The following is a 21,390-nucleotide window of genomic DNA, read 5'->3' as shown; positions in this document are numbered from 1 at the left end:
TTTTTACACTTAGGACTTTAAATTGCAAATGATAATGTGTCAAAATGTTACATTATTCAACTGTCTTTTTAAATTATCAATAGTCCTTTGAACATAAAACAAGATTATTATAATAATAATTTAATATTTTCCATGTCCAGTGCTATGCAGAAGATGTTTTTCATTGCATAATCCATCTTTTTTGACTGCTTAAAGGGACATTATACACTAGATTTTTCTTTGCATAAATGTTTTCTAGATGATCCATCGCTATACCCCATCTTGCAGTTTTCTGTAACAATGTATAGTTTTGCTTATTTTTTAATAACATTGTGCTGGTTTTCAAACTCCTAACAAGGCCCAAAGTGTCAGATGTATACATGAGTTTACAGACCACTGCTGACTCCTGTTTGTCTAATTTGTCTTTTCATATGCATGGTGGGGGTGGGGAGTATCTGCACCCTGCCCTCTTCACTGGGTGTTCCAGCTAATCTCATCAACAGTGCTAAACTTGGAGCATCTAAGTAAGTTTTTAAAAGGTTTTATACTGGAATTTAGGTCAATATCTGTGCATAATCTTCTTTATAGTTTCTATTACATGCAGTTATATGACAATTGGTGTATACTGTCCCTTTAATGGGACAGTCAAGTCCAAAAAAAACTTTCATGATTCAAATAGGGCATGTAAAACAACTTTCCAATTTACTTTTGTTACACATTTTGCTTTGTATTCTTGGTATTCTTAGCTGAAAGCTAAACCTAGCAGGTTCATATGCTAATTTCTTAGACCTTGAAGGCCGCCTCTAATCTAAATGCATTTTGATAGTTTTTCACCACTAGAGGGCATTAGTTCATGTGTTTTATATAGATAACATTGAGCTAATGCACGTGAATTTACCATGGAGTCAGCTCTGATTGGCTAAACTGCAAGTCTGTCAAAAGAACTAAAATAAGGGGCAGTCTGCTGAGGCTTAGATACAAGGTAATTACAGAGGTAAAACATGTTTAATTATAAATCTGTTGGTTATGCAAAACTAGGGAATTGGTAATTAAGGGATTATCTATCTTTTAAAACAACAACAATTCTGGTGTTGACTGTCCCTTTAATGTATAGACATGAGTACATACTGTTCTGCACTCATACGAAAACAATATGTATTTTTCTATCTCAAACTATTGGATACTCACATTTTATATATTTCTTTATTATCCATAATTAAAGGGGCATGAAACTCAAATTTTTCTTTCATGATTTAGAAAGAGAGTGCAATTTTAAACCTTTCCAAATTTTAAATCTTTCCAATTTACTTCTGTTATCTAATTTGCTTCATTCTCTTGATATCCTATGTTGAAACCATATCTAAATAGGCTCAGTAGCTGCTGATTGGTGGCTGCACATAGATGCCTCGTGTGATTGGCTCACCCATGTGCATTGCTATTTCTTCAACAAAGGATATTTGAAGAATGAAGAAAATTAAATAATAGAAGTAAATTGAAATGTTGTTTAGATTGTAAATTTTTTTTTAATTCAGCCATCTTGGCCACTTGCATCCCCTTTTGTTCTGTGTCGAGCAATTTTTCATAGTTATTCTCATGGCTTTGTTCACTGTTAAAGAGATCTATTGTTGTTTATCCTGTTTAACATAGAAGTACACAAATTACTTCATAAGCTGTTTCTTGAAACTTGTGCCATTTTATTATCATTATGTTTGCAACGCCACCTCAACTTTCTGTTTTTCATTACAGCAACCATAAAAACTGTACATGAGGCTAGATTTATTAAGCTGCATTTGCAGCTTTTTTGGCTATGTGGAGCAGGTTTGCATTAGAGAAACTGCTACCACATATTTAAGAAGTAGAAACTGCTTATTTTTCCTCCGACAAATTAAATCCGAGATTCACATTATCCCTGGTTAGTCACAGTCCATTGTGCATCTGAATCCAACCCAGTGTTTACAGGATACCTGGTGTCACTCTCGTAGTATCTTATTACCAATGAGCAGTGCAGATCCTCACAGGACAGTTTGGCCTTAAAGGGACATGATACCCAAATATTGAAGCACATGAAAGTGGTGCAGCATAGCTGTAAAAAGCTGACTAGAAAATATCACCTGAACATCTCTATGTAAACCTTTAAAGGCCATTATGGCTTTAGCCGTTAGGACGGAATAGAACGTCCTAGCCGTTTGGCTGTCCTGAAGCCAACAGCGCTTCCTAGATGCGATTGCGATCTGGAGGGCATGCCTAGCACCATAGGGACACTCCCCTGACCCAATCCCATCATTGAAATCTCACGATCACGTGGACGATAGCGGGATTTCAATTTGCCTACATTGGAACGTTGTTCCGATGTAGACAAAGTAACCCGGTCATCAAAGGGTTAAAAAGGAAGATATTTTACCTCAAATTTCCAAAGTATTCACACCCCACTTTAAAGAGACTTTAAGAAGCCAGTCAGGAGGCTTGTCCCAGGACTTGCAAGGGAGTGTGCATCTGGCATGTGCAGGTACAGTCATGTTATTTTCCTATTCAATAAATCTCATAAGATCATAGCAAAGGCAAAACATTACCTCAGCACTGCTGATGCTGATTGACTATCTTTTTTGTTCACCTTGCAGCTTGATAGAAGCTGAAGAATAACTGTTCATAGAGCATTTACTCTGTTGAGCTGAAGACATTTTGAGGTAAAACATGTTCAGGGGATATTTTCTTGTTAGATTTTTACAGTCATGCTGCATCACTTTGAAGTGATTTAGCATTCAAGTATTATGTCCCTTTAAACACTAGAGATTTTTCTAATGTATTTTGGTGGGGAATTTATTCAGTGCTTAAAGAAATTGGGAGGTGTAGTCATGCTTTTATAAAGTCAAGGGATAGAAAGGTCAAAATGGAAATGTACATGAGTGCATTTAAATTTTAAATAGAAACATTTTTCCAATATACTTTTTATATTATTATTATCAGTTATTTGTAGAGCGCCAATAGATTCTGCAGTGCTATAAACATAGGCGTGGTATACAAGGTAACATTTATAGGGATCAAATGGGAATAAGGTTGCACTGTTGTTGTCAGCTCTTAAGAAGGTGATCTGCAAACAGCTGGGCTCATAGGCTTACATGTTGAGGGGGTTCAATGGGATAGCAAAGGAGGAAAGGAAATGGGGTTAGGAAAGGTTAGCATAGGTTGTATGCATCCCTGAACAGTAGAGTCTTTAGGGAGCACTTGAAGCTTTCAAAACTATGGGAGATTCTTGTGGAGTGAGGCAGAGAGTTTCACAAGATAGGAGACTGTCTGGAGAAGTCCTGTAGACAGGAATGTGAGGAGTTAACGAGAGAGAAGGAGAGTAGGAGGTCGTGAGCAGAGTGAAGGGGATGGGAGGAAGAGTATCCCGAGGCAAGGTCTGATATATAGGGAGGAGCAGTGCAGTTGAGGGCCTTGTATGTCAGAGTGAGAATTTGGTCTTTTATTCTGGAGGCAAGAGGAAGCCAGTGAAGGGATTGGCAGAGAGGTGCAACAGATGAAGAGCGAAGTATAAGGAAGATGAGCCTGGCAGAGGCATTCATTATGGACTGTAAAGGAGAAAGACTGCTAGATCAGAGAGGATGGAGTTGCAGTAGTCAAGGCGGGAAAAGGATGAGAGAGTGGATTCAAATTTTTGTTGTGTCTTATGTAAGGTAGGATTTGGCCAGGGACTGAATGTGAGGAGTGAAAGAAAGATCTGAGTCAAGTGTGACCCCAAGATATCGGGCATGAGGGGTAGGGGTAAAGCCCGATGTAAGATCATAAATCCCAGAGTCACCACATCAAACATATATATGATGCACTGTAATTCCCCTCATTTTTGCTATCTTTTTGCCTCCTCCTGGAGGGTTCAAGGGGGGTAAGCCGACCCCATGTAAACTTTATTCCCCAAAATTTACTTTGGGTGGGTGCCAGAGGATCGGCCGGGCACCCTCCTTCAACCCCCTAGACGGAGGAAAAAAAATTGTGTAGATGGGGGAATTACAGTACATCGGACTTTACCAACAGCATATTGGGTAATGTCCATTTTACCTGGATATCTGACTTTACCCGTAACATATATATATATATATATATATATATATATATATATATATATATATATATATATATATATACAGTGTATATATATATATATATATATATATATATATATATATATACACAGATTATATGAGGGCGCTCACAGGTCCTTTATATTTCTTTATTCAAATGTCATTAAAACAAATTCATATGTTAGTTTACCTTTTCACTTATATTGAAGCGTTTTTCAAGACATTTTATACAGGACACACATTTTCTATGATTTAGTTACAGCATACCAAATGTTTAATCTCCACATTAAATGTAAAATATATGTTTATTAATGAAATTAATAGAAAAAGTAATATGGTATATTACAAGGTGTTTGACTGGGAAGGGTCCTATATATATATATATAATGTCAATGTAAGGATTGCACAATCAAACTGTTAGCCATTGCCACGGTGCACTGCAAATATCCATCCCAGTATATCCAAACAGCAGGCACTCACTGGACTTTATAATAAAATATAATAGATTTATTTCATAAGATTAAAACAGACAAACGTTTCGGCACTGCATTGTGCCTTTTTCAATGTCAGTTACAAGAAAAACATACAAACAGAGTGCAGCTCTACACCCCAAAATCAATGTACACACAATTAAAAACATACCCTTATATGCTATCAAAACTCCCTGTATTTTGCCGGCAAACATCCGTACCGCCATCCTGAGGGTCCACCACTGACGTCACGCTGACACGCTAGTCGTGCCTAGCGTGATGACGCATAGCACGGCGTTGCCATAGCAACGTCAAAGGCGTCTAGTTGGCGTGTTAGCAAGAAGGTAGGGAGCATCCGGTTTTGCCGTGCGCTTGTCAAACAGTAAGCGCAATCACTCACATAACTGTTGCTAACAGCAACAAGTAAACAAATACATTGCACAACGGCAAACTCACCGGGTGTTCCACACAAAAGGCGAAACTGTTAAATAGCCTAGTAGCTAACATTGTACATATGCCCATAAAAGTCAGGCACAATTATAATTGTAGATAACAATATGTAGATTGAGCGGAATAATTTAAAAAAGTGCAGCTATGCATTCCATATATTATGAATACAATTTTGTTTGTCATAAATCCACACATAGCTTAAATGATAAATCCGCAAACCAGATCAAATGACATATTGAACTACATGTAAATAATAAATGCAATGTTGAAGAAGACCTCTAAATCCCCTACTTACTTCAGGCAAATTGGAGTATAGTAGAAAAAATACATATATGATATATCAATATATGTAATGAGAGCGGACACCCTAAATCCCCCAGTCTTCTGGGTGATAAGGTAATGATTTCCATTAATAGAAAGGGCTGAAATCCAGTGTGGTGTTAAGTCCCTTCGGGGCCAGGGTATCCAGTTTAAAAATCCATCTGCTTTCACGTTGGATTAACTTCTTGCCTCTATCCCCGCCCCTTAGGTTAGTGGGGATGTGATCTATGAGCATGGATCTAATGCTGGACACAGAATGTTTCAATTGTGCACAATGACGTGCTACGGGTTGGTCTGACTCGCCGTTCTTTAATGCCTCTCGGATGGCATAGCGATGGTTTGCCATCCGATCTCGGAAGGAAGTAATCGTCTTTCCAATGTACACTAGGGCACACGGACAGGTGAGCATATAGACCACATGTGTACTCGTGCAACTCAAGCGATGGTTTATTTTGTACCGCTGATTTTTATGGGGGTGCTGGAAAGAATCTCCCTTACACATGCTGTTACACGTGGTGCAGCTCCCACAGGGGAAGCACCCCTTTTTTGATGACTTCAACCAAGTCTCCATTTTGTAATGGTTCACAGGGTCAGATTTAACAAGGATGTCCCTCAAATTCCTTGACCTCCGATACACCAACCTTGGCGCTGCCATATGCTGGAATGGTAAGGTGGGGTCAGCACCAACCACAGGCCAGTGACGGCGTACAGCATTCGATATACGTTCACAACCAGGTGTGAACATGGTGATTAGATTAAGTTGCTCCGATGTCTCCTTCTTATGGATTTTGGTGTCTATTTTTATATCTGGCCCCAATGATTTTTCTTGAATATCGCAGATCTCTTTTATAGGGTAGCCCCTCTTGTTCAGTTTCTCGCCCATTTCTTTTATTTGAATCTTCTGTAAGGGTGTCTCGCTATTGTTTCTCAGTGCCCTGGTGAGCTGGGAGGTGAGAACACCCTTTTTCTGGTGTATAGGGTGAAAGCTGCTGGCATGTAACAATGAATTCCGATCTGTAGGTTTCGTGTACAACTTGGTACCAAACCTCAAAGTGCCAGAGTCATTCACCTTAAAAACATTAAGGTCCAAAAAATTCACACTATCATAGCTGAATTGAATTGGACTGGCCATGAGGTTCAAATGTGACACCCACTCACGCAATGATGGCTCCCCACCTCTCCATATGAGGAACACATCATCGATGTAGTGGGTATAGTAGATCACTTGAGAGTGTTCAAACGGCTTCATAAGTTCTTGCTCGTACCATGCCATATAGATGTTTGCGTAAGTGGGTGCCACATTCGACCCCATGGCCGTACCAGCCGTCTGTAAGTAATAGCAATCCTCAAACTTGAAGTAATTTTTCTCCAAACAGATCGTTAACAACTCGCATATGAATTCAATCGGTAGACCCACATAATGTTCATTATTAGTCACCATGGACCTGACAGCCTCCACCCCCTCCACATGGGGGATGACAGTGTAGAGGCTGTCAACATCCATGGTGACCAAAATGTCATCACATTCCAAATTAGTAAAACCTGCAAGTATCCTGAGTAAACTAGGGGAATCTTGTAGGTAAGCCCTAGTATTTTTAACAATAGCCTGCAAGAAGGAGTCAATATAGATGGCAAGGTTAGATAGAACAGAACCCCGGGCAGAGACAATGGGTCTTCCCGGGGGGTTCACAAGGGTCTTGTGAACCTTTGGTAGAAGATAGAGTACAGGGACTATTGGGTGGTCAGTGATTAGAAAACTCAGTTCCTTCTCATTAATGAATCCTGCTTCCAAGCTACATTGTAAAAAGGTGTCAATGGCTGCTTTATATGCATGAGTTGGATTACCTCTCAGTTTTACATATGTGTTCACGTCTGCCAATTGCCACAGGGCCTCTTATCTGTAATCTGTATAATCAAGGACAACGCTAGAACCACCCTTGTCCGCAGGGCGGACAATGACTGATCTATCATTGCCTAACCTCGTGAGTGCTTCTCTTTCAATCTTAGTAAGCAATCAAATCACTACGGTATTTATTAACCATGCCATCCAACTTGTTCACCCACTCCTGGCTAGTGTCATTTTCCAAAATGTGGAAACTCTGCATTTTGATGGCGTCCAATTCAATTCTGATCTTCACTTCTAATCTACTGACCTCTTCAATAACCAAAAGGATGAGGTCATATGAACATTTATTAAGAATTGAACACCAGTGCCTGCAGAACTCCACATTTTGTCTCCCCAAGGTTGGGATATTCTTAACCCTGAATCCTCTAGGGATAAATTTCTTTCTAAAGTATCCAGACAAGAATACTGCATGTAGGTGGTAGTCCACCTCCTTCCTGCGTAGGTTTAATATCTTGTGATAAATATTAATGGGTGTCTCACCTCCAAGCTCGCCTGTATCATCTGAGATCAAAATTCTGTCCGCATCCTCATCAGTAAATGCAAGGGGATCCATATTGAAATCTTCATCATGTTGTATAATGTCCATGTTAGCAGCCGCCTCCGCCATATGGAACAGATGAGAAAAAGGAGTTCACAAAAATTAGAAAACTCAGTTCCTTCTCATTAATGAATCCTGCTTCCAAGCTACATTGTAAAAAGGTGTTAATGGCTGCTTTATATGCATGAGTTGGATTACCTCTCAGTTTTACATATGTGTTCACGTCTGCCAATTGCCACAGGGCCTCTTATCTGTAATCTGTATAATCAAGGACAACGCTAGAACCACCCTTGTCCGCAGGGCGGACAATGACTGATCTATCATTGCCTAACCTCGTGAGTGCTTCTCTTTCAATCTTAGTAAGATTGGAATAAGAGGTTATATTCGAAGCCTCATTAATACTCTGAGTGAGTATTCTAGTATAACTCCTAATAGAGGAGTTAGTGTTAGGTGGTTCAAAAGTGGATTTCTTTTTGAATGGTTTAGGTGAATATTCCTGTTCTCTAAAATGATCCCTTAATTTCAATTGGCGCTGAAATCTATGAATATCAACCATCCTCTCAAAGGTGTCTATATGTGGAGTCGGGACAAAAGATAAACCCAGATAAAGTAAAGCTATTTCAGCTTCACTTAATGGTCTACTACTAAGATTAAACACTATGTTTGTTTCCTCCTTGTTTGTTTCTGACTTGGGTTTGTAACCTCCCCTCCGTGTCCTACATCTTTTTGGCCTTTTTTGGCCATAATCTGAATCAGAGGTTTCATGGTGGACCTTGTGCTTACCCCTAAAAAAGATTGTGTCTGTTGAGTGTTCTCACTTGGTACTGGAACCTCTAAAGTGGTCTCAGTCCCAGAGGAATCTCCTCCACTGCTGTCCACAACACTGAGAGTATTTTTTGATCTTAGATTTCTACGGCGCCTATATGGAGTCTCATCTTTACCATATAACCACTTATACACCCGCCGTTCCCTGTAATCCCTCTCCACATTGTTTAATTTTTTGTTTTTGAAAGCAATCAAATCACTACGGTATTTATTAACCATGCCATCCAACTTGTTCACCCACTCCTGGCTAGTGTCATTTTCGAAAATGTGGAAACTCTGCATTTTGATGGCGTCCAATTCAATTCTGATCTTCACTTCTAATCTAATGACCTCTTCAATAACCAAAAGGATGAGGTCATATGAACATTTATTAAGAATTGAACACCAGTGCCTGCAGAACTCCACATTTTGTCTCCCCAAGGTTGGGATATTCTTAACCCTGAATCCTCTAGGGATAAATTTCTTTCTAAAGTATCCAGACAAGAATACTGCATGTAGGTGGTAGTCCACCTCCTTCCTGCGTAGGTTTAATATCTTGTGATAAATATTAATGGGTGTCTCACCTCCAAGCTCGCCTGTATCATCTGAGATCAAAATTCTGTCCGCATCCTCATCAGTAAATGCAAGGGGATCCATATTGAAATCTTCATCATGTTGTATAATGTCCATGTTAGCAGCCGCCTCCGCCATATGGAACAGATGAGAAAAAGGAGTTCACAAATATTAAAAACAATGTAAAAGATGTAGAAAAAGGATTTCAAGGTAGTTGCACAGCTGATCAAATGCAAAGTCCACAATTCAATGTGTTATATCCAAGAAGAGTGCTAATCCCAAATGCCCCAAGGCAGAATCACAATGTCAATGTAAGGATTGCACAATCAAACTGTTAGCCATTGCCACGGTGCACTGCAAATATCCATCCCAGTATATCCAAACAGCAGGCACTCACTGGACTTTATAATAAAATATAATAGATTTATTTCATAAGATTAAAACAGACAAACGTTTCGGCACTGCATTGTGCCTTTTTCAATGTCAGTTACAAGAAAAACATACAAACAGAGTGCAGCTCTACACCCCACAATCAATGTACACACAATTAAAAACAAACCCTTATATGCTATCAAAACTCCCTGTACGCCGTGCTATGCGTCATCACGCTAGGCACGACTAGCGTGTCAGCGTGACGTCAGTGGTGGACCCTCAGGATGGCGGTACGGATGTTTGGCGGCAAAATACAGGGAGTTTTGATAGCATATAAGGGTATGTTTTTAATTGTGTGTACATTGATTTTGGGGTGTAGAGCTGCACTCTGTTTGTATGTTTTTCTTGTAACTGACATTGAAAAAGGCACAATGCAGTGCCGAAACGTTTGTCTGTTTTAATCTTATGAAATAAATCTATTATATTTTATTATAAAGTCCAGTGAGTGCCTGCTGTTTGGATATACTATATATATATATATATATATATATATATATATATATATATATATATATATATATACAGTGTATGTGTACATACATAAAAAAAATATATATATACATACCATACAATATATACAAAAGCACTTCTATCTTTGAGCACCACCTGTAGTCTGGGCTTAGTAATTATTACTTCACTATTCCGAAACTTTATAATGCAATAGATGGGCTTGTTGAAGTGATACCAGCTTCCCAATGTTGGGTTTCATGTAAGGATTCAGTTAGCAGGAGTCCCAAGTTAACAAATTTGGAAATCTGTAGATAATGTCTTTGTTTGGAGCAACTGCACTAAGAAATAATCGTGTATTCTACTCACCAAAGTGTTATGTAAGTTTTTTTATAATGATGGCAGCCATAAGACTGGAAAATCATCTACAGAACATTTTGCAAAGCTACTCAAACAAGCAAAATTGGCCTTTGCTATGTTTCATTAAGAACTCTCAGCGGATCAGAGTAATATATACATTTTTAAGGTTGTAGCTCATGTTAACCACAATTATGCGTAAGCAAGCGTTTCGCACATTGCAACCCATCCATAACATTCCACAGCTGTAACTGTTCAATTCAACTTAAGAGAATCAGAATTTGTAAGTATTGCACTAATATGAAAAAAGACTTATTTTCTAGTGATCGATCAATAAAAAATAAATACAGAAAATACTAGCATAGCCCAAGCAGAAAACTGTTTTCTCCCCATTATTTCAGTCAATAAGAACAGTCAGAATATGAAAATAAAAATAAAAATGTGTATGTATATGTATATGTGCATAGAGGAGGATATGCACAGACGCTAGCCAAGTCATAAGCCAGGGTGCTCTTTAAAATGTCATGTACAAAGTTCCAAAGATAAAGGCACTCTCTGGTCTTTGTATAAAACTTAAAGGGATACTAAACTCAATTTATTTTCTTTCATAATTCAAATAGAATATAAGAAACACAAAAGAGAAAGAGGAGCAAACCCCTCTAAGTGTATTGTAACAAAAACAACATATATTTATTGAAACACGATTGCTCACTCACACTAAAAACCCTCAAACATATGAGGTATGTGTAGACACGTAAAAAGTGCTGATCAGTCTGTGGAAAACTCAGTGGGATCAGATGTAACTGACAATCCAGACCTCCTTCAGTCATATACGAAATCCCTTGTAATGTTCCCATAGGACATAAGGGTCACTGATATCCAATAGTGTATAGTCACCAATCACAGTCAAATATGGTTGAAAACAATTATAAAGTGCATAAAAACGCCAACCAATACTACACCGGCTGTTTGGTGAAAAGCCAATACAGCTGGTGTGTGTGGCGTGTGTGTGGCGTGGCGTAAGGGTGGTGTGCATGGCCTAACGTGTTTTGTAGGACATCTTCCTACTTCGTCAGAGGCTAGAGCCTCTACGAAATGCGTTAGGCCACGCCCACCGTCCTTACACCACGCCACACACACCAGCTGTATTGGAGCCGGCTTTTCACCAAACAGTCGGTGTAGTATTGGTTGTTGTTTTTATGCACTTTATAATTGTTTTAAACCATATTTGACTGTGATTGGTGACTATACACTATTGGATATCAGTGACCCTTATGTCCTATGGAAACATTACAAGGGACTTTCGTATATGACTGAAGGAGGTCTGGATTGTCAGTTACATCTGATCCCACTGAGTTTTCCACAGACTGATCACCACTTTTTACGTGTCTACACATACCTCATATGTTTGAGGGTTTTTAGTGTGAGTGTGCAATAAATATATGTTGTTTTTGTTACACTACACTTAGAGGGGTTTGCACCTCTTTCTCTTTTGTGTTTCTTATATTCAGCTGAATCCAGCCTCCAGTGCTGTGTTGTGTAAAGCGGCTGCAACCCCAATTGACATTCTGTATATCTGGATTACTTCCACAGAAACCATATCCTTTTTATATAGTGTTTTGAATACTGTTGTGTTTTAATTGTTACATTTATGTATATGGGGCGCTAATATTTGTTGTGTTTTTTCATGATTCAGATAGAGCATGCAATTTTAGGCAACTTTTTAATTTACTCTTACTATCGATTTTTCTTCAGGTTCTGAACCAAAAATGGGCCGACACTTAAGCTTTACATTCCTGCTTGCTTTTAAAATAAAGATAGCAAGAGAATGAAGAAAAATTGATAATAGGAGTAAATTAGAAAGATGCTTAAAATTGAATGCTCTATCTGAATCATTGAAGAAAAATTTTGTGTTTAGTGTCCCTTTAACGTTTATTATGCAATTAAAAATGAGCATAACAGTTTTCTACCATTGCAGTACCTTTGTCAAATGCTTCCAAAGTTCATGATGGCAGCCGCATCCACGCCAATTCTGTCCCTAGTACTGAGGTCATTAGCACACAACTAGCATTGACGGATCATACAGGGCGCACCTTGGTTACAGGTACCAATGTAAACATAAAAACGTTAGGATCATTTATCTATATATCATACTCCAAGATGAATCAAAATAAGTGGAGATCTTTATGATTATGAGCATTCCTATAAGTGTTCTAATATGAAGAAATTGTTTATGGGTCATGACTGTTTTTTTATTTAACATCTGATCGATTTTGCACATATACATTGATTTTATGCAATGTTTTGTATTATACATTCTATCATAACGATGTTAGTCAAAACATTCATGATCACATTTATTATATAGATCATGCTGTTCCATTCATACGATATGATGAAAAGATCTCCACTTATTTTGATCCATCTTGAAGTATGATATATAGATAAATGATCCTAGTGTTTATGTTCACATTGGTAACTGTAACCAAGGTGCACCCTGTATGATGCGTCACGGCGAGTCGCGTGCCGATGACGTCAGTAATAGGGATAGAATCAGCATGGATGTGGCGTTGCCACCATGCACTTTGGAATATGTATATATAAGGTGATGGCAGTATGTATAATTGTTTTTAGATTATACTTTGTATTTGAAGCATTTGATAAAGGTACCGCAATGGTACCGAAACGTTATGCTCATTTTTAATTGCATATAATAAACGTTAAGATTTATACAAAGACCAGTGAGTGCCTTTATCTTTGGAAATAGATATATATATGTTACGGGTAAAAGTCAGAAATCCGGGTATTTCTAGGATTATCCGGTAAACCTGACATTAACCAAGCGGCTGTGGGTAAAGCCTGATGTAATGTAATTCCCCCATCTACACAATTATTTTTTTTGCCTGTGCCTGGGGGTTCATGGAAGGCACCACATGGATCCCCTGGCATCCACCCCGAGTGAACCTTGGGGAATGAGGTTTACAAGGGAGGAGGCAAAAAACATAATGAAGATGTATGAATTACAGTGCATTTTATATATGTTTGATGCAGGGATTCGATGCACTCTGAGAAGGTTTATCATGTTACAACAGGCTTTGCCCACAGCTGCTTGGGTAATGTCAGGTTTACCCAGGTAATGCTAGGATTACCCAATTTGTGTGTTGTGGGTAAAGTAAGAATCAGATCATGTCCGCTTGCACAATCATAAAAATGCCCCTGTGTCTGTTTTTTATGTTTTAAAATGCAGATAATAGTCTATTTTAATTTAAAACAACAAATATTACCTTTCTGATTACAGTACATTAATATTTTTTTGAGGTTACTATGCATTCAAAAGTATCAAAAATTATGTAAAACTACCTTTAGGTTGCATTAATGAGCTGTATTATGATATTTAAATATTGCCTAAATTACATAAAATATTGTTATTTACACTTTGTTCCATCCACTCTCCAAACTGTCACATTTTAAAGAAGCTAATATTATAAAATTATTTTGTTAAATAACATAGGGCAAGATTACGAGTGGAGCAGTAATTATCGTTTCTGCTCATGCGGTAACTCCACTTCTGCTCTTCTGTGCGTATTACAAGTTGAAAGTTAATGTTTTTTTCTCACGTGCTAACCTAACGCGTGCAAAGAGCAGAAGTTAGAATATCTCAAACATGTTAACATACTCCCCTATAGACTTTAATGGAGAGGGACAAGTGGAAAAAAACACCCATACTCATGTGCTAACCGGAATCTCCATAAGCCCCATCTCTCTTAAACCGTAAACTGCCACATAGCTCACCACAAAGTCCCCACTACACTATTAACCCCTAAACCGCCACAACCCCCCACCACCAGATACCCACTAACATCTGAACCTCCTAACCACCTATCCCCCCCTAACCTAACACCCCCTTAAGTTACCCTCCATAAAAAACTAACCTTACTTGAAAAAAAAAGAAATAACTTTACCTGAAACAGAAAAAACATGAAAAAAATCTACTATTCCAGAAATTAAAAAAACCTACCATTACAAAAAAAACTAACAAATTACCAAACATAAAAAACTGTTATGCCTATTCTAAAACTAAAGAACCACCTAATAAAACAACACCCAAAAATATCAAACCTATACTAACATTAACCTTTAGCAATAGCCTTTAATAGTTATTTTTGTAGTGCATTCCTTTAAAGTGATTTAGCTCTTTTTTTAAAAAAAATACACCATTTTACAAGTAACCCCCACCCAAAGAAAATGCTATTAAAAAAAAAACTACTCTAAAAATTGCACTGAAAAGGGCAATTGGCTGGGCATACCCTTAGAATGGCATTTAGTTATTTTGCTGACCTAAAACAAAACCGTATTCTAAGAAAAAAAAACGTAACCACAAAAATCTTATCACTAAACCCCAAAGATGGTACTCCCGCTCCCGTTGAATCCCGCTCTTATGTGGCGGCACCGCTCCATCTTCATCCCGGCGCTGTGCCTATAGTTTAGCGTTAGTATACATTTTTTTTTGGTGGGGGGTTTGTGGGGTTTTAGTTTTAGAATAGACATAACTATTTTTTTTTATTTTTGGTAATTTGTTTTTTTTCTGTAATGGTATTTTTTTTTATTTTCAGTAATGTTAGTTTTTTCATGTAATGTTAGTTTTATTTTTTTAGGAAAGGATAGGTTTTTTTTTCTTTCAGGTAAGATAAAAATTTTTTAGGGTAACTTAGGTGGTGTTAGGTTAGGGGGGTTTGCTGGTTAGGGGGTTTATATGAGAGTGGGTTTTTGCAGTGGGAATTGTGGCAGTTTAGGATTTAAAAGAGTTGTGGGGTAGTTTGCGATGTGGAGGTGTGGCAGTTTAGGAATTTTCAAAGTAGTTTAGTGTAACTGTTTCCTCCTGCTAAACTATTTATGCAACCTTTCAGGTTGTGTAAAAAGTTGAAGTGTTAAATGCAATTGTGTTCAAGCAATCGCATTCACTTTTAACTTATAATACGTTTGGACATTACTGCTCAACGCCGCCCATAGAAAATATGGGGAGCGTAAATTACTGCAAGTTCAAGTGTTTGCACACGTCGGAAGTAGCACATGTATTACAAGTTAAAAGTAAATGCGTTTGCTTGAGCGCAAACAACACTATCTAATAAAATTTAGTGCACTAAAAAGTTTTAAGGGCTCAAAGATAAGTGGTCTCAGGTGTAAGGAAAAAAACAGGACTTTTAGATATATATGTCTAAATATGTATATGTATGTATATAGTCACTGCATAGATAGAGCACTCACTGGAACTTTTCCGAAAACTTAAGATTTAATGTAGAAAATAGTTAAAAGCATAACATTTCGAAACCATTACGGTCCTCAAATGCATAACATAACTAGCATGGAATCCATGGAATTCTATTTTCTATATTAAAGGCTAGAGTAAAAAATGAGCACAAAATATCACTTCTTGGAAAGCGATATTTGCACTTAACTTAGTAATGTGCGCTGCAGGGGCGTATTAATGCATAGGCCAAGAAGGCCGGTGCCTAGAGTGACACATTTTGGGGGGGCGGCACTGAATATGTGACCACCGTCCAGGCTTTAAAAAAATGTAATGTTAGTCAGGGCAGGTTCTTTTATGTAAGCAGCAGGGGAGCGCCTAGAGTGGTTACAACTTCCTCCTACATTGCTATGTGGGCGTGCCATGAGGCTAAGCCGCCTATCTGAGACTGTGCACAGTGCAGTAGGGAGTCTGAGAGGGAAATTGTGCGGTCTGTGAATGAATGGTACCTCGCGACTGACTGTCACTGAAATGAGCTCGGCCACATAAGATTCACACACAAAATCAATCCTTGGATTGATAAATTGTACACCTAGATAGCATTCTTCCCCCAATCAGGGGTGGCAAGATTTGGGCACAGACTGGATATCTTAGGAGTGGGAGTGCTGGGGGGTATTTAAAATATAACCTTTATTTGGTAATTTAAAACAAAAACAAAAACACACACAAAAAAAAAATACAAAAAAAATCCACATATATTCAATGTTAAAAGCACAGGGTTTGGTCGGATTTATTTCAATCTAATGTTTTCTATTTGAATAAAGTAGTGGTATCTTTGGTTGTATATTAATTAATTTTGAGTCAGTATTTTCAGTTAAGGTCAGTATAAGTCTGATTTTCGTATATAATACGTGGTATTTATAGACCTTATACCACTGTATTGATAAATCTATTCTTCCTTGTCTTATTGGTCTAAGTTACAGTCGATCTTGTCTTCCTAAGTTCTTGGTTGAATGTACATGCAATAGTGCAATTTTGTAGGGACTGATTTAAAGTGATATGCGGCAGAGTCTAGTTTATCTTGTTACAAATATTGACGTTTTTTTAACTTTGCAAATTGAAAATCACTGTTATTTTCAAAAAGATTTTTATGCAGTGTTGGATGTAAAATGAGTGATGTTCTAGATTTGGAGCTCTGCTTGTGGTAATCAACTAAATCTTTCGCTAGCAGCTGTTATCTGAATATGTTGCAAGTTGTGCCTGATATATTTCCAGGCTGTTAGATTGAACTATGGTAACTGCTATCTGAATATGCTAGCACAATCGCCTGATATATTGCCAGATTATCATACTACGCTCTCAAGCGCTTAAAGAAGCATATATATATAGTTGACATAAGATCTCTTAAACTATTGCAGTTAGTTTTACTTTATACAAAGTACTTGTTTAAAGTCTCTCAAAATAATTAATTGGATCTTATATTTTGTAAGAATGTTTTTTTATGCTTGAAAGTATATATGGAGGTCTAATTCAATTGCTGAAACTCAGCTTGATAAAATTAACTATTTGTATAGAACAAAGTATTTGTATCTTCCTTGTAATTTTGCTGGTTAGCGTGGCAATATGCTTAGACAAAGTTTTTTAATGTTACATTGTCATTTAGCTCCTCTGTATGAATAATATTTTATGGCATACTGTTCTTGAACTGCTTATACTAAAGTACTAGTAATACCACTCATCGATCAGCACTGCATAAATTTACTTTACTGATAAATTGTAATCAGCAATGGATTTGCTTAAAACGGATATTCTCAATATCTATTGATACAAGATAGATCTAGTATTACTGCTAATTGTAGAGCTTTTTCTATTCGATTCTAATGTTCCCTACATTGGCTGTAATATGTATTGAATATGTTTGTTCACAAAAAACTTGAGAAAACAATATTACCAATATTAACACCACAACTTTAAGTTGAATTATATTTTGTATTTTTTATCACCACTGGATAATTTTAGCATTAGAGAAGATTTGATCTGACATTGTTACAAAATATAACAATTTTGGTAGTATCAGATTACTTTGCTATACCGACTTAGACTAAGTTGTTCTAAATTGATAGAAATACGGCTTGCAGTTTGGCGTTTTTTCGTGTTTATAAAACATTGGGTATTGGAGTATTGTATTTAGCTCCCCCCTTCCCGTGCTAGTATGCTTTTAACAACACCTCACTGTAATTGCCGATTACGAATACAGCAGAATATAGGATACTGAATTAAACCCTGTTTCAGGGATTGTTAACTCTACTCATTGATACTGCTACTTTTGTTTTTAAATTAAAGACCAAATTTCCTGCTAATTAAAAAATGTTAGGAGGCATTTACAACAAACATTTCCCTAACATGTTTCGCCACTAACGTGGCTTTTTCAAAGGGTCACACCCTGAAGTCATGCTGAAGTCTAGTGAAGAGGTAGGAGGGCCGCAGGGCGGGCGGGGGTCTGACTGAGTGAGGGCAGGGGTCTGGGGAAGGTGAGGCCAGAATGTGCACGGCCTGGCCGGTGTTTTGCACCGTTTTAACGTGGCGTATGAGTGAGTGCCAATGGTGGCAGTGAGTATAGCCTGTGTGGCACTGTGACTGTCACACTGAGATAATAGTGTCTAATAAGTGAGCAATGCTTGAACGCATTTCAATGTTCTCAATATGATGTATTTCCCTTTTTTAGTTATGATATCTGCCAATATTTATTTATATATATATATATATATATATATATATATATATATATATATATATATATATATATATATATATATATATATATATATATATATATATATATATACGTACATTAATAAAAGAAAGAAAAAGTTTTTTATCCCAAGCCAGGCATAGTAAACCTGGTATTTGTATTGTGCTTTTTTAAAGGTAATTGTGCAATACCTTTATGTAAAATAGCAAATTACTTATAAAAGAGAGATATAGGAGGATAATTATTTTCTCCTGTAGAGAAAGGGAATTCAACACTCTTAATATATCAAAACAATTTTATTTTATTTATAATCAAAAATGATTCAAAGAATCTCTATGTGACACATAAAAAAAGAAAAAAACAAATTAGACCTATACTGCACATTTCTGAGTACAATGTAACCACTCAGCTAATACTAGCTGTTATGCTAGGTCAGAGACTAAACAGACATGCATAAGTGATATACAAAAAAGCATACAAATATACTGCTTTAGCACATAAATTGATACAGAGCTAGATTGCAGCACTGTAATCCTCCCGGTATGTGACTGTGGCATTCGCCACACTCTAGGTCAGACCGAACTGGAAAGTTAATCCTTGATTTAAAGGTGCAATGTCAGTGCCAATAGACAATTAGCTTACGTGAGCCTGTGTAGAACAGCTTACATTCCCCTCCTGGGACTCCCTTTCAGGAGAGCTTGTGTACAAATGAGTGGCATAGTTGCGTCTTGTAAGCCCTCCTGCTCCTCTGACGTCACTGTGCTTACTCAAACGATACAGGTATAATGATTATAAGCCTTTCAAGAATATCACTGATATATGAGACATCTGGCTCCAGGGAGAGAGTGGCCGTCTCCTTGCCCCAGAGTGCTTTCCCAAGATCTTTTCAACACGATATCCAGCAAACAACGTGACCGGCTATATAGAAGCCTCTGCTGCCGGAGCCAAACAGGATCAACTTGAAAAAGGTGCTCTGTACCTCACACTTATAGATGTATAAGTCAGTATAGGTTAAAACATAAAATGTCCAGACTAGAGTCTCTTGGTAAAGCATAAAGAAAAGGCCTTTGCCGACAACATATGTGTTTCACCCCACAGGCAATCTCATAATGGGGCTTCGTCAGGGCTATAATCTTCTTAACTCAAAACAGCCTTTTTAAACCTGATGTGGCTCAACCTACTTTTTGCAAGCTACCTGTTAGCTATTAAAGGGACATTTTTTCTATGCTTCATAACTTAGTTTAACATTAGACATACTCTCGACATAAAAAATGCCTACATCTATTCTCATAGAGAATTGTTTCTTTTATAACAAAGTGCATACACCTCCTCAGACACCAAAGGCAATTACATTGGATACTATATCCTATTTTACATTAATCAAATCTTCTTATATGTATCAAAAGCTCAGACATACTTTGAAGTCACTGTTAACGTATCATATTTTATTAGAGAAAACATGCATAATCCAATTTATCATTGAGGCTTAAAGGAAATCTTGTTTTTAACACAAAGATCCACTTGGCTTCTTTCTGAAGAAGTAGTTTGTCCACATCACCACCCCTATTGTTAGGATCCCCCTTATCAGTAGCCATACATTTAAGAGAGCTTGGTTCACCTGCATGATATTTCTTATAGTGTCTAGCAACATTTGTGTCCCTATTGTAATATATATCATCTCTGTGTTCCTGGATCCTATCTTTTGAGGAAGCGTTTGGTTTTTCCTATGTAAAACTGGGGGCAACCACAGTGCAATAAATATACTACCTCCACTGAGTGACAGTTGAAGAAAAAAATTATATCAAATTCTTTATTGCAATTGCCCGAGAATCTATGACCCTTTTCCATATAGGGACAATAAACACATTTCCCGCATGGGAAGCTTCCTTTTATGCCCCTATTCTTCCTGAACCAATCTGTTGCAGAGGGGCTTTTCTCAAACTTACTTCTTACCAATTTATTTTTCAAGTTCATGGGGTCATGAGCTCAAGCTAAAGGGTAGTAGATTCAGGAGTAATTTGAGGAAGCACTTCTTTACAGAAAGAGTGATTGATTTATGGAATAAACTTCCTCAAGAGGTAGTAGCAACAAACACTGTGGGGGACTTTAAAAATGCATGGGACAAGCATAGGGCTATCCTACGAACTAGATAAGTTTATACTGTTAGGTAAGGTCGGGCAGACTTGCTGGGCCTATGGCTCTTATCTGCCGTCAATATCTATGTTTCTATGTTTCTAAGTTAGGAGCTCTATTGCTGTAAGCAGTGGATACTCTCCCACCACTTTCACCTTATCATCCAGGTGCAAAATGAGGTTTTTCCATTGGTTATTGTACGTTGTAATGAATCTCATTAGTCTGGTAGTATATTTTTGTTTACTTTGATAGAGAAGATCACCCCTATTACTTTTTCTGGCTGTAACATAGGCTTTTTTTTTATACATTTATTTGAATAGCCTCTCTTTCGGAACCTATCCATCATAGGTACTGCATGTTCATCAAATTTATTAAGGGATGAGCAGTTGCGCCTCAGTCTCAGAAATTGACCTTCTGGAATACCTTTTATAAGGGATTGAGGGTGAGCACTGCTGGCTTCCAATATACTATCAGTAGCATTCGCTTTTCTATGATTTTATGTAACTATAGAAACTCCTTCCTTCTTTATTTTTATGTCCAAAAAGGCTAATTTGTTTGTGTCAATTTCACTGGTTAAAAGATGTTCTTATTATTCACATTTAAAATTACCAATAAAGTTTTCAAACTCTCAAGAGGACCATCCCACAGTAGTAGGATGTCATCCACATATCTTATCCATAATACTACTGATGCCTCAAAAATGTCACTGAAAGTATCGAAAATGTCATGTTCCCAAGCTCCCAGGTGGAGACAAGCATATGTGGGGGCACATACTGCCCCACTGCTGTGCCTCTCACCTGCCTGTAGATTTTACCATCAAAGGAGAATACGTTATTTTCTAAAATAAATTCAGGTAAATCACAGATGAAATCAGTGTGTTTTCTAAAATGTGGGCCTCTTGTTTACA

This window comes from Bombina bombina, chromosome 6 (assembly GCF_027579735.1).
Source record: "Bombina bombina isolate aBomBom1 chromosome 6, aBomBom1.pri, whole genome shotgun sequence".
In the NCBI taxonomy this organism is placed as follows: domain Eukaryota; kingdom Metazoa; phylum Chordata; class Amphibia; order Anura; family Bombinatoridae; genus Bombina; species Bombina bombina.
This window is presented reverse-complemented; position numbering follows the sequence as displayed.